Source organism: Schistocerca cancellata, unplaced genomic scaffold (genome assembly GCF_023864275.1).
Source record: "Schistocerca cancellata isolate TAMUIC-IGC-003103 unplaced genomic scaffold, iqSchCanc2.1 HiC_scaffold_822, whole genome shotgun sequence".
Lineage (NCBI taxonomy): Eukaryota > Metazoa > Arthropoda > Insecta > Orthoptera > Acrididae > Schistocerca > Schistocerca cancellata.
This window is the reverse complement of record NW_026046833.1, coordinates 493372-506630: the sequence shown is the minus strand read 5'-3', so window position 1 is coordinate 506630 and position 13259 is coordinate 493372. Positions and strand designations below refer to the sequence as shown.

Below are 13259 nucleotides of genomic sequence, written 5' to 3'. Positions count from 1 at the left end.
TTCTCCATGTGTGATTTTAATTGTCATACCAGATGCAGAAGTACTGATACAGGCCACATTATTTAATGATAGAAATGGCTGATAATATAGAAATTATTTCTCCTGCTTTCTGCATTTCAGAAACTAAAAGATTCAAAGTCTCAAGTTTTAACATGTCTAGCTATAACCCATACGACAACTGAAGATTCTCTGTAGTTTAAATGGGCTTTGAATGGTCGCTTTGCAAGTCTGCAAATGTAAAATGATTTTGTTTATGTTTTTATGGCAATGTCTCTGTGCTGGCACAGTCAAAGTTGGAGCAGCCATTTGCAATTTGGGGCTGACAGATGGAAACAGCATTGGTAGCTATTGGAGATCTTGTCTGGAGCATAGAGCATAGAGCTGTACTTTGAAGACTGAATTCCTCCCTCCAGTTAATGTTCTTCTCACAAAAGATGTGATGGCATGACTTAAAAAAAAAAAACCTCAAATCTGCATTATAAAATGCATAAACAAGTTCACTTTCAAAAGTTAAATTTCCCACAATTCACATCATTACCTTCTGCATGCCTGTACCAAGTAACTTGTCCATTTTTGCTTTTAACAGTTCTTAACAGTATATAATTAACTTTCCCACTAATCTAGGCATACATACTATGTATAAACAAGTGTAATTTTTGTGGTTACTACCCCATAAGGTAACGGAGGTACACAATCATACAATTAATCAACGTGCTAAATTACATTGACACTGCTGGAGTTGGTATTTGAGCTTAACTACATATCTATAAGATGTTATAAATAACGTTCTTCCCTAAGCAGTTTTCATAATGTGTGAGCAATTATACCAGTAAGTCTCCACAGTATCCCAGTACCACACTTTTCATGCCATGAATCTGTCATGCTAGAAGAGTACACTGTCACAGTGGAAAATCCAGGATAGAATAATGACAGATAATAAATGATAGACTGCTACTCACCATATAGCGGAGATGTCAAGTCTGAGACAGCCACAACAAAAAAAAAAAAAAAAAAAAAAAAAAACTACTGAACACTTAAGTTTTCGGCCAGAAGGCCTTCTTCTGAAATAAGTAAAACACACACACACACACACTCTCTCTCTCTCTCTCTACTATCTCTGGCTGCTGAGGCCGGACTCATTATATATTTAGTTTCTACTGCAACAATTAGTAGTGCAGTATGGACACTATCCAGATTTTTTACAGGATGCATATTTTCATGGTTTAAAAACAGCTCTCTGTTCATGTTCATGAGCACAAAGTAAATCCAAGAGACCATCACAAACATTTTATGACAATTTAAATATAATCAGTACTTGACATTTCCCTGAATTCTTGAAAACTCCACTACTTCTATCAGAAAGTAAGGAAGGTTAGGATTTATTATACCACCATGATAAGGTTATTAGAGATTAGAGTTAAGTTCTGATAGCACAAAAACAGGGTTGGAATTTGTTCTGTCCTTAAAGCATACCATCCCAGTACTGCCTTAATAAAATCAGGGAAATCAAACAAACCTATATGTTGATGGACATACAAGAATTTGAACCAGGCCACTCCTGAATGTGAGACCAATACCTTAACCTTGTTTGGTCCCTCAGACAGATCTGATTGTGTGCTTTTATTTATGAAGGAATAAGTGGCTGGGTAGGTCAGTTCAAAGATCAGAGCAAGGCAAGGGAATACCAAGTCTAGTGATACCATAGCTATTAAAACATTGTGGTGTTCAAACTGATGTTTGGATTTAGGACAGGTGTATCTTAAAGAAGTGATTCATCAATTCCTATTTTGCCTTCATAACCCGTAGCTAACAACACGATCCAAACTGTGTTTAAATACAATATATTAAATCATGTTAATGTTCTAAGAATAATCAATAACTTCTCAAACATATATGTCGGTGCAGTAATGTCGAACAGCCAGTAAGTGTGATGTCCAGCATACTGAAATCTTCTAGGTACCCAAGGGTTTACAGTGATGTAAAATGACTTGCAAGCATTTTTGGCGCATTTAAATGATCCACACAAACAATATGAACTATGCAGTACATAACTGTTAGTACTTTATCCTGGGTTTCTTTTTTATATTTAAAAAAACAATCAACTACATAACTCTTCCCAGCAGATTTTATGACTCAAGTTCAGTAGCCACTAAAATATATTTTACTTATAAATTTGATGGTGATGTTTATTTCAACAACTATGCCACCCTTTTTATAGCCACAAATCTGTTTAAAAGTAAAAGTTAATTTCACTGAGTGAAATGATTTGAAAACCTACATCGAAATTGCACTATTTCAATTGCAGTGGAGAAAAATTAGTTGACTGAATGATGGCAAATGCTTCACTATTCTGTGAAAAGAATAGCACTTCAAAAACAAGAAATTATTTAATGAACTAATGTTAATTTTGTATTAGGTCACCAAATTACTAATGTGAACAAACACTTTTGATGGTATATCATCTTACCTATATAATAAACACAAATGGAACACTTCCATCCAACAAGATTGCTGAAAGGAATGAGCTCACAAGCAGACATTACTTTATTCTATACAAGTGTTTCACCTATGATTTGAATGCTTCTGCAATGTACATCTCAGGTACCATGACTACCCAGCACAAGTAAATTTTGTAGTGGCTTTAGCTTAAGAAATTACAGTGAGAGATATATTAAATGAAATAGAACCACTCTGCTCTCTTGTTCTTGTATAACTTTTTACTACTGGTGATAGCACATTAACACACTCACGTAAACAGAAAAAAAGCATCTGCAAATATTAACTATTTCCTTCTTTCAAAAAGTAGTAAATAAATATTTTAATCGCAATGTAATTTCAACTTACTTACCTGTATCAAGTAATTTATTGCACCAGAAATGCAGCTAACCGTGAACTGGATAGATAGCAAGCCCTGAAAATCATATATACAAGTTAAAGTTTCACTACATCAAGAAGGGTATTATTATTATTATTATTATTATTATTATTATTATTATTATTATTATTATGAGAAAGTGATTTATGGTACAATACTGACTCATTTTTCACAGCAAACCTGAATCTCAGATTTACTTACATACACAACAACATAAGTAAGAACAAATATAGATGTGAAATATCGCGACAAACTAAATTATGTTTAGAGCATACATTTGGTTGCAGATGACAAGCTACCTTTAATAAATAACACACAAGTGGTCCTGAAAAACCATGCAAACAAAGTGTGAAGGTATTAACAAAAAGAAACAAATTGTTTGTTTGAAATAAATATCCACATAATTTTGTAATCATTTAGTAAAAATGTTCACATTACAGATTAAATAAAACAGAAACCCACTGACAATGGCACAGAGGTGCTGAAACATGTTTGGGAACTTGGAAAAAAAGGTGTTTTGCATCCAGCAATACTGCACACACTTCTTCAAAGATACTGGAATGCCTATACTCTTTCCAATACACATTCTCTTTAACCATATCATATTCAAGTAACAGTTCAGGCAAATACACATCCATCTCATTGCAACTGCATTTGTATTAAAACTTCCATAAAACAGCAATGCTTATAGTACTATCAAAATTTTCTGCTATATCAAAAACAACATACAAAGGATATGCCAAATGCTTCACCAGTCTCCATCCACAATATCATTAAAGGCATACAGCTGATAAAACTATGAGGAAAAACAAAAGAAGAAGAAAAAAAATGGACTTCATTCAGCCAACTACGGAATATTCATTATACCTTATCAACTTTTTATCCACTTTCAGATCTTTACTTAAACTGCAGGAACATTCACCACAAGACACAAAATGATGCAAGCCACACATCAACGTAAGAACACCCTTACTTCTATGCCACAAAAAAATAAATCCAATAGCATGACAATTTACAAACATGCAGCTAAAATAACAATACAACTAAATGGTAACAATTACACAGTGGGGGAGGGGGGCTTCTATTTTTCATGGTTTGTTTTTATAGCAAAAAGTGGGTTAAATATGGCATAAACATAGACATTGGGTTATGCTATAGCTCAATCTGTTACCACAAACTGTATTTGGCATTCATACTTTTTGGCTTCGTCAACTCAAAACTAAATTCTTACCTCCTAACCCAGACCCCAAGCTAAGCCATAGTCAATCTGTCACCACAACCAAAATTGGGTCGACAGAAGCGTCCGATCCCACGCGTCGGCTTTGACCCGTGACGTAAGGGTGTTGTCGTGTGTGATGTCATGTCGGCGCGGAGTTTGGTTTGAGTGTGGCTGTCTCCAGTTCTGTTTTATCTTATTTTATTTACTTTTCTGATCTGTTCGTTCTATCTCGTGAGATTTTTTTTTTTAATTTAAAAACACTTATTACTTATTTTAATTATCTGTTTCCTCCAATTTCTGTTTTAGTTTATTATATTTATCTTTCTGAGCTGTTCGTTCTATCCTGTGAGATTTTTTTTTTTTAAAAAAAAAGACAAAAAACACTAATCAGCTACTGAAGCATCTTTATCTTCTATGGGTTGCAGGGGTTACGACCCCTAGGGAGGTGGGCGGGTATTCATGCATGGCTGTCTTCACTTACACGTTGTAGCTACACAAGGTGTCTAAATTTGTTTATATTTAGTTTGCTCCCCACCCAAAACACCCCATTTCCCGTGCTTGTCCCGTTAGTGTCATTAGGCTTCATGTGGAAAGTGTGTGTCTTTGTTTTTGTTTCCGCCATATTTGTGACGTCATGGGTCAAAGCAGACGGGCAGGATCGGACGCTTCCGTATTTCCCCAAAATTTCAGAGAAGGGAGGGGGCACCAAAAGCACACTCTAGCCTACACTAGTGGAATGAGGTCATGAAAAAGAGACATACAAAGTACTCTACAAACATCAGAACCTTAACCACCATACAAATGGAACAAATTCTTATGTTTGTTTAATACTGTAACTGAAAACCCGATACATTAAATTACATGTTTCTATGATTATTGTGCATATTTTGTGAGCATACAACAATCAAAGAACATGTGTAATGATTATTCACCACTGAACCTCTGACAAAAGAAGCAAATTTGCTATGAGATATAAATAGCATATAAATGATTATCATGTACACACTGGCATGCCACAGCAAACATAAACTCTCCACAACTAAGTAACTACAATGACAATTTCAGGATGTCTGCAGGAATTTTCTATCCATAGGCTACTGTTAACAAAACTGGGAGGAATCAATTTCATTGTAAAGTAAGCAGCAGTAGTTCATATCAGAACAAGGATTACTGTTTTCACTTTTTATTCATGGCACTGTCTATACCATAAATCTTACGCAAACATAACAATGAGGCTGTTAAGAACTCCTTTGAATTAGAGAATTACATTCAAAGTTATGAGGCCCCAAAATCTGATATACATTCTCCCTTAAACTTTGGCACATGCAAACACCTACACGACTATTAGCAGTGTGCCTGTCTGCTTACAATGACAAAGGTATGTAAACAGACTACTACTTGAAAACTGAATTCATTAAATATGTTCCATTATTTTTCTGCATCGCAGAATATCAGTTCATGAACGTCTGCACTACAATGCCATCACACTAGCACTCATCTGTGGCAATTAACAAGCAGATTTAAACAAGCAATGAAATCACAGAAGCAGACAAATGAATCATGAATAAAGGCCAGGCATATTTGATTACTGCCACCACTAATAAAGGAACTACCAGGAGTACTATTATATGACTTTTAGGAGTCCCATACTTTTCTATATCAACTGCTGAACAGACAACCCTACTACAAATAATAGTTTACCATGGTTGTGGGCCATCACTTACCTTACAGAGAAAAGTGAGACTGAGTGATGGCCCGTTTCTTTTTCCTGCATTTCACACTTTTGCTATTATTTCCATTAGTAGTTATTATAACTTTTTGAACAGTAAATTAATTCTTTTGTGTACAGATGCACTTAAAACATTTATTGGAGAGTTTAGTCAATGACAACTTATACAGAGGTCATACACACAAACTGTATCAACCTGAAAGTTAGCACAGAATTGTTGACAACTTTATCAATCATACTGGGGCAGGGGTGGATTAGCGGTTGGTCTGTTTTTGTTTTTATTTCTCTGATGACAAAGGTAACTGATTTGTTCATAATGCACTGTCCACAATAAACAACGGGAGAGCAATTTCTACCACAACGATACAAATACATACAAGGCAGAATCGCTTTATTGATAGCGCGTGAGAGAACAAGAAAAATTCTGTGACATAGCAATCCTAAAAAAACACTTACAGTTTTCGCACCCTGCTTAATCACATGGCTCTTTCGCTTTGTGACGGGCCTCAACTTGGAGCTGTTTTATTAATCGGCACTTAACTAAACCAACATTCATTGGTTTGTTCGCATCCCAGCATTTTGCAGAAACGATACACTTAAAGCACAGGTGAATCAGCAGTTGTCATTATTTTTTTTTTGTAAAGAATGCCATGCTTCTGCTACTGTTCTAAATGATAGTCTACCATTAGTATCGGTTTCCTTATGTTGTTAAGAAATGATGGTACCGGAACTTTGCGCGTCTCTACTAAAGCAGCCTTGCCGAACAAATGTACACAACTATTCCAAAAGCAATAATAAAACACTGAAGCTTGTGAAGTTACTTTGTGAAATCATCTACACAAAGCTATAAAACTGTTCCACATAGGTAGTGCGGTGGCGTAATAAGTAAACAAACTGCTAGCATCTACCTTCACCTTCGTGGGTGTGTTCCAAAGGAAGAAGTTTTTCGTTTCATAAATATCACAGTGACACTGAAAAAACATACACTGACGCTGTTCCTGTACAGTTCATCTTCTATATTATGTCCTATTCTGTGACTTAGCGACAATCAATAACAGAAACTAGATATGACAGTTTATATATCGTGCAGTGATAACTTTAGTTATTCGCATCAATTATTGTTTACTTAAATAACCACAAAAACAAAAACAAAATCAAATGATTCATCGTTGCACAAAAAGGCAAATTACTGCACTTGAGAAACAACTCATTAACACCACTTCCAAAAACCATAACTCCCACTCTATCATAATGTCACAGCATTAACTCAGTACACTAATGTAATCAAAGATACTAAATACAGATACACCCAGATCCAGAGCCTCACAGGTTATAGAGCAAAGGCAGTGATCACTGAGCAAGGAGAAAATAAATAAAATCTTTGACCGAGCTCTTGGGTTCGTGCAAAGGCTTTTCCGCACGCAACGATCTACCTGCACAGTACTCACACATCAAATCTGCGCAGAGAAATTGTAGCGGGTGGACAGGAAATGTACAGTAAATGAGATGCGTGTGAAATTGGAATCTTGAGCAAAATTACTGAAATGTGTGGGCATAAATCACGACTGCGCCGATACATTGTATCCTGTGAACTGAAAATCGCCGCAAAACGCGTGCGAAACGTTAAGATTCAATATTCCTACATCCGGATACGAATCTTTGCGTGTCAAAAACATATAAATAAAGTTGTTTCGTGTTTTGAGGGATGTCCAGTGACAGAAATCTAGAGGGAAGAAGAGAATTTATCTGTTAAAGATACTACGCCTAATTTCAAAGCATGCTCTAGAAAAATGCACAAATGAGATAACAGAAAACTCTGCAGAATACATCACTAAACATGAAGATAAGAAAAAATATAAATACATATTACAATGCTATTGTGCTTTCTTACTGTAAGGACAACAATTATAAGGGACAGTCAAATAAAAACGAGACATTGCAAAGTAGTAAGTAAACTGTTTATTATCTAAAAAGAAATCACCGAACATACACATATACCAATGTGAAACAAGACCGTCAGCGCCTTCAACAAAAAATGTTTGCAGCTGCTTACGGAGCCATGATTACACATCTTTGTCCGAAGCAAATGGACGGCCACAAATGCCACGCGCCAGGGTTCCAAAATGTGGAATTCACATGGGACGAGATAGAGATTGTATGGAAGGTGACCAGGGCTTCCCGGTGAAACGTATGCAGAGTCAAATCAACCTTGGCAACAAATGGCCCTGCTGATCACTCAAGATAATTGTTCTTGATCACTGGTAACTTCTTGGTGCACAAAAATATTTTTCATGACTGCGAACTAAATATCTGGTAGGTCAGGTATAAATGGTGGCGACCAGAGCTGCAAAAACAATACGGAAGAACCGACTGAGCCAACGGACGGACAGTTTGTTCGTTGTTTCTGAGTGCAGTCACGAATCTAAAGTAATCACTGCATCTCTGTCACGCTTTTATTTGAATATTGAATAAGTGGATCGTTGTCTCACAGCTATCATTTGGATATCAAGTCCGTGAAGCCAGCAACAGAGAAAGATTACTAGATACCTTATATTACATATGTTACATTTGACTAAGAGATTGATATTGCATGGATTACTTTGATGAATTTTACAACAGAGTTATCACTCTGTATTTGTTTTAATCACTTAATGAGAAAATATCACAGGCATCAGCTTTCAGGGCAAAGTGCATACCTGTATTTAATTAATTATATATGACAAGTTATAACTCTGTGCCAAATCAGGCATTTCACATGTGATACATTACCAATTATGTCATCAAGAAAGCCTCACAGATAGACCTAAAACTTCAAACCGTCATTGTCACCTCCCCCTAGATGGTTAACAGTGCCTCAGTAAACAATCGACTGATATCAAATACAAAAGAGATGCCAACTGTGTCTAAATCTTGATGCGTGTAATGAAGAATACTATTATAATAACACTGGAAAACACTTTTATTCAGTAGCATTGTTAGTGATTGCTTGGGTCTTATTCGGTATAATATGTTTGAAGAATGGAGAGTTGGAGTTAAATGTTCTGTTTCTACTGAGGCCATTATCAATGGAAAACTAGCTCAGTAGGATGAGGAAGTGGAAGGGGAAGGAAATCAGTCATAATGAAGAAACAATGCCAGCATTCACCTAGGTAAATTAGCTGCACAGGTGTTAAGAGTGGTGTCTTGGATGTTTACTAGGAAAGTGGATGTCCAAAGGAGGAGTGAGGAACAGAGTCTGAAACTATTAGGATGGATGGAAAGGAAAGATGTCACACTTCACTGGAAGCAACTGAAAGCATCTGGCTGTTGACCATCATTCCAGCCACAACTAATACATTATTCTCCTCCTGACCTCCTCACTGGTCTACATCTAGATCTATATCGACATACATACTCTGAAACCCACTGTATGGTGTGTGGTGGAGTGAACCTTGCACCACTGCAAGTGATTTCTTTTCCTGTTACACCTGCAAATAGAGCGAGGGGAAAATGACTGATGATATGCCTCTCTTTGAGCCCTAATTTCTTGTATCTTATCTTCATGGTTCTCGCATGAAATGCATGTTGGCGGCAATAGATTTGTTCTGCAATCGGCTTCTAATGCCAGTTCTCTAAATTTTCTCAATAGTCTTTTGTGAAAGGAATGTTGTCCTCCATGCAGGGATTCTCATTTTAGTTCCCGAAGCATCTCCATAGTACTTGTGTGGTGGTCGAGCCCACTAGTAAAAAATGTAGCAGCCTGCTTCTGAATTGCTTCAATGTCTTCCTTTAATCTGACCTGATGGGACCCCGACATTGAAGCAGTACTCAAGAATGGGTTGCATTAGTATTCTATACATAACCTCTTTTGCAGAATAACCATACTTCCCTAGATTTCTTCCAATAAACCAAAGTTGGCCATTTGACTTCACTACTACTGTGCTTACGTGCTTCTTCCATTTCATGTCGCTTTGCAACATTATGCCCAGGTATTTAATTGATGAGACTGTCAAGCAGTACACTAATAATACTATATTACAACATTACAGAATTGTTTTTCCTACTCATTGGCATAAACTTTATTTTTTCTACATTTAGAGAAAGCTTCCATTCATTGCACCGACTAGAAATTTTGTCAAAATCATCTTACATCCTTTTATAGACACTCAATGTTGAAACCATGTTGCACACCACAGCGCCACAAGTAAACAGCTGCAGATTGCTACTCACCCTGTCTGTCAGATCATTTATTTGTATAGAGCATAAGAGTGGTGCTGTACCACACTTCCTTGGTGCACTCCTGATGATACCTGTGTCTTTGATGAACATTCACCATTGATGACTGTGTACCATTACTTAAAATGTCTTTGAGTCACTCACATATCTGAGAACTGAAGCCATACACTCATACCTTCGTTAGTGCTTTGCAGTTGGGCACCATATCAAATGCTTTCCGGAAATCTTGGAATATAGAATCCGCCTGCTGCCCTTCATCCATGGTTCACAGGATATCATGTGAGAAAAGGGCAAGCTGAGTTCTGCATGAACGATGCTTTTTAAATCTCTGGTGATTGTGGATCGAAACTCTTCTGCCTAAGGACATTTATTATATTCAAACTGATAATTCTGGAGAAAACTGATGTAAAGGATTTGTGTCTGTAGGTTTGCGGGTCTGTTCTTTTACCCATCGTATATACAGGAGTCGTCTGTGCTTTTTTCCAGTTGTTTGGGACTTAGTGCTGGGTGAGAGACTCGTGATAATTGCAAGCTAAGTGAGAGGCAAATGTGGCAGAGTACTCTATGTTAAACTGAATTGGGATTCTGGCAACTTATTTCTTTTCAATTATTTCAGTTGCTTTTCTGTGCCAAATATGCCTATTACTGCGTCCTCCATACAGGAGTCTGTACAACAGTCAGACAGTGCTATGTTTGTGTCTTCCTCTCACATGAATGATTTCTTAAATGTGAGATTTAAAACTTTGGATTTCCTTCTGCTGTCTTCTATTGTAACACCAGACTGGCCAATGAGTGACTGGATAGAAGCCTTCAACCTGCTTAATGATTTTACACAGAACAAGAAATTTCTCAGGATCTTGGCAAGGTCTTTTGGTAAGATACATCAGTGGTCGTTGTTTGCTTCGCACATCAACCTTTTTACAGATGCCTGAATGTCTATTAACTTTTGCGAGTCACTATTTGTGCAATCTTTTTTGAACCGATAGTGCAACCATTTCTGCTTCTTCAGCAGATTCCAAATTTTTTTTATTAAACCATGGTGGGTCCTTTCCATCCTTGATCCGCTAGTCAGTACATACTTCACTAGGGCATGATTTGCAGAGAGTTTAAACTTTGCCCATAATTCCTTTATGCCAATCATACTGGAACTAAATGATGTCCATTCATTTTCTAAGTGGGATGTTAACAGCTGCTTATCAGCTCTTTCTAGCAAAAATACTCTCTTGGCCTTCTTAATGGATTTATTAACTTCAGTAATCATCATGATGTCATCACGATGACATCATGATGACATCACGATTACTGATCCCTGTCTCTATACCTACAGTGTCAATAAAGTCAAGCCTGTCTAAAGCTACAAAGTCTAAAATATTTTCACTGTATGTGGGCTGTTAAACTAGCTGCTCAAGACAGTTTTCAGAAAATGTGTTCATAAGTACTTTACAAGACTTCCTGACTGTGCCACCTGCAATAATCCATAGATGCCTCAGTCTATACTTGGTAGGTTAAAGTCAGTTCCAACTAATATTGCATGATCTGGTTATTTCTGCCATACTGTACACATATTTTCTTTAAATAACTCTAAAACTGACACAACGAATTGGGTGGTTGGTAAAAATATCTTATATTTAACTTCGAGTTCACCTAGACCTGTAACAAGCGTCCATATAATGTCATAGTCAGACTCACAATAGCCATATTGATGTAGATGCGTCAATGTAGAAGCTAAGTAAGGGGCAAATGCAGTAGAGTAGTCTCTGTAAAACTGAATTGAGATTCTGACAACTTATATGTTTTCAACTCTTTCAGTTGCTTCTCTATGCCAAATATTCCTTTTACTATGTCCTCCATACAGGAGCCTGTACAACAATCAAACAGCGGTATTTTTGTAGTCCTCTCATATGAATGATTTCTTAAATGCAATATTTAAAACTTTGGCATTCCTTCTGCTCTCTTCTATTGCAACACCAGAGTGGTCATTTCCGGGCACAAAAACGTGCAGTAAGAATTATATGTGGTGTGAACTCAAGAACATCCTGCAGAAGCCTGTTTAGGGAACTAGGGATACTAACTACAGCTTCCCAATATATTTATTCCTTAATGAAATTTGTCATTAAAAATATATCACTTTTTCAAACCAACAGCTCAATTCATGGAATCAATACTAGAAATAAGAATAATCTTCACAAGGATTTAAAGTCACTTAGTCTTGTACAAAAAGGTGTGCATTATTCAGGAACACACATTTTCAATAACTTGCCAGCAGCCATAAAAAGATTAACAACCAATGAAATTCAGTTTAAGAGAAGCCTAAAGGATTTATTGGTGGCCAACTCCTTCTACTCCATTGATGAATTTCTTAGTAAAACCAACTGATTTGTATATAAGTACAACATAACTTCTGCACAATTTCAGTGCAGTAATGTGTTCACTGAAAATGTGTGTGTGTGTGTGTGTGTGTGTGTGTGTGTGTGTGTGTGTGTGTGTGTGTGTGTAAGTATAATCTAACTTCTGCACCATTTCAGTGCAGTAATGTGTTCATTGTAAATTAAGTATTACAGTAGTTGTATTACATGTTTATTACCTTATAAATAAATAAAAAACTTTTTTATTTTAAATTCAGTGCATTAGTATTTGTAAAATGACTCTTAGTGTTCATTAAAAAATGACGATCATTCCACTTGGGACCTGTGGAATGGTACATTAGCTTATTTGTTTTAGTTGTAAATATTTGACATGTATTGTTGTTTTTCTGACATGTTCCACATCCTGGAGGACCTCCTCACTACGGATCAATTGGAATGAAAGTAAATCTAATCTAGTCAACGAGTGACTTGATAAAAGCCTTCAACCTGCTTAGTTATCTTACACAAGACCAGAATTTTCTTCTGTTCTTAGCAAGGCCTTTTGCTAAGATATGTTGGTTGTAGTTGTTGTATGCTTCACTCATCAATCCTTTTACAGACACTCAAGTTTCTCCTAACTTTTGCCTGTCATCATTTGTGCACTCTTTTTTGAACTGAGAGTGCTACAGTTCCTGCTTCCTCGTCCTTTCCATCCTTAATCCACTTAATTGGCACATACTTCTCCAGGGCATAATTTACAATCAGTTTCAACTTTGTCCATAATTCCTCTATGCCAATCATACTGGAACTAAATGATCTCCATTCATTTTCTAAGTGGGATGCTTACGGCTGTTTATCAGCTCTTTCTAGCAAAAA

General features: G+C 36.5%; 1 protein-coding gene across 1 annotated transcript in view; it reads right to left on the bottom strand.

Moving 5' to 3' along the window:
- Positions 1-7098, bottom strand: part of LOC126143528 (CLIP-associating protein 1-A-like) — a gene marked incomplete at its 3' end in the record, with an annotated part of 85068 nt that extends 77970 nt beyond the window's left edge. Inside the window, exons 1-2 of the mRNA XM_049915434.1 lie at positions 6732-7098; positions 2849-2911 (exon numbers count right to left, since the gene is read on the bottom strand). The remainder of the gene's footprint in view (positions 1-2848; positions 2912-6731) is intronic.
- Positions 7099-13259: the final 6161 nt, after the last annotated feature.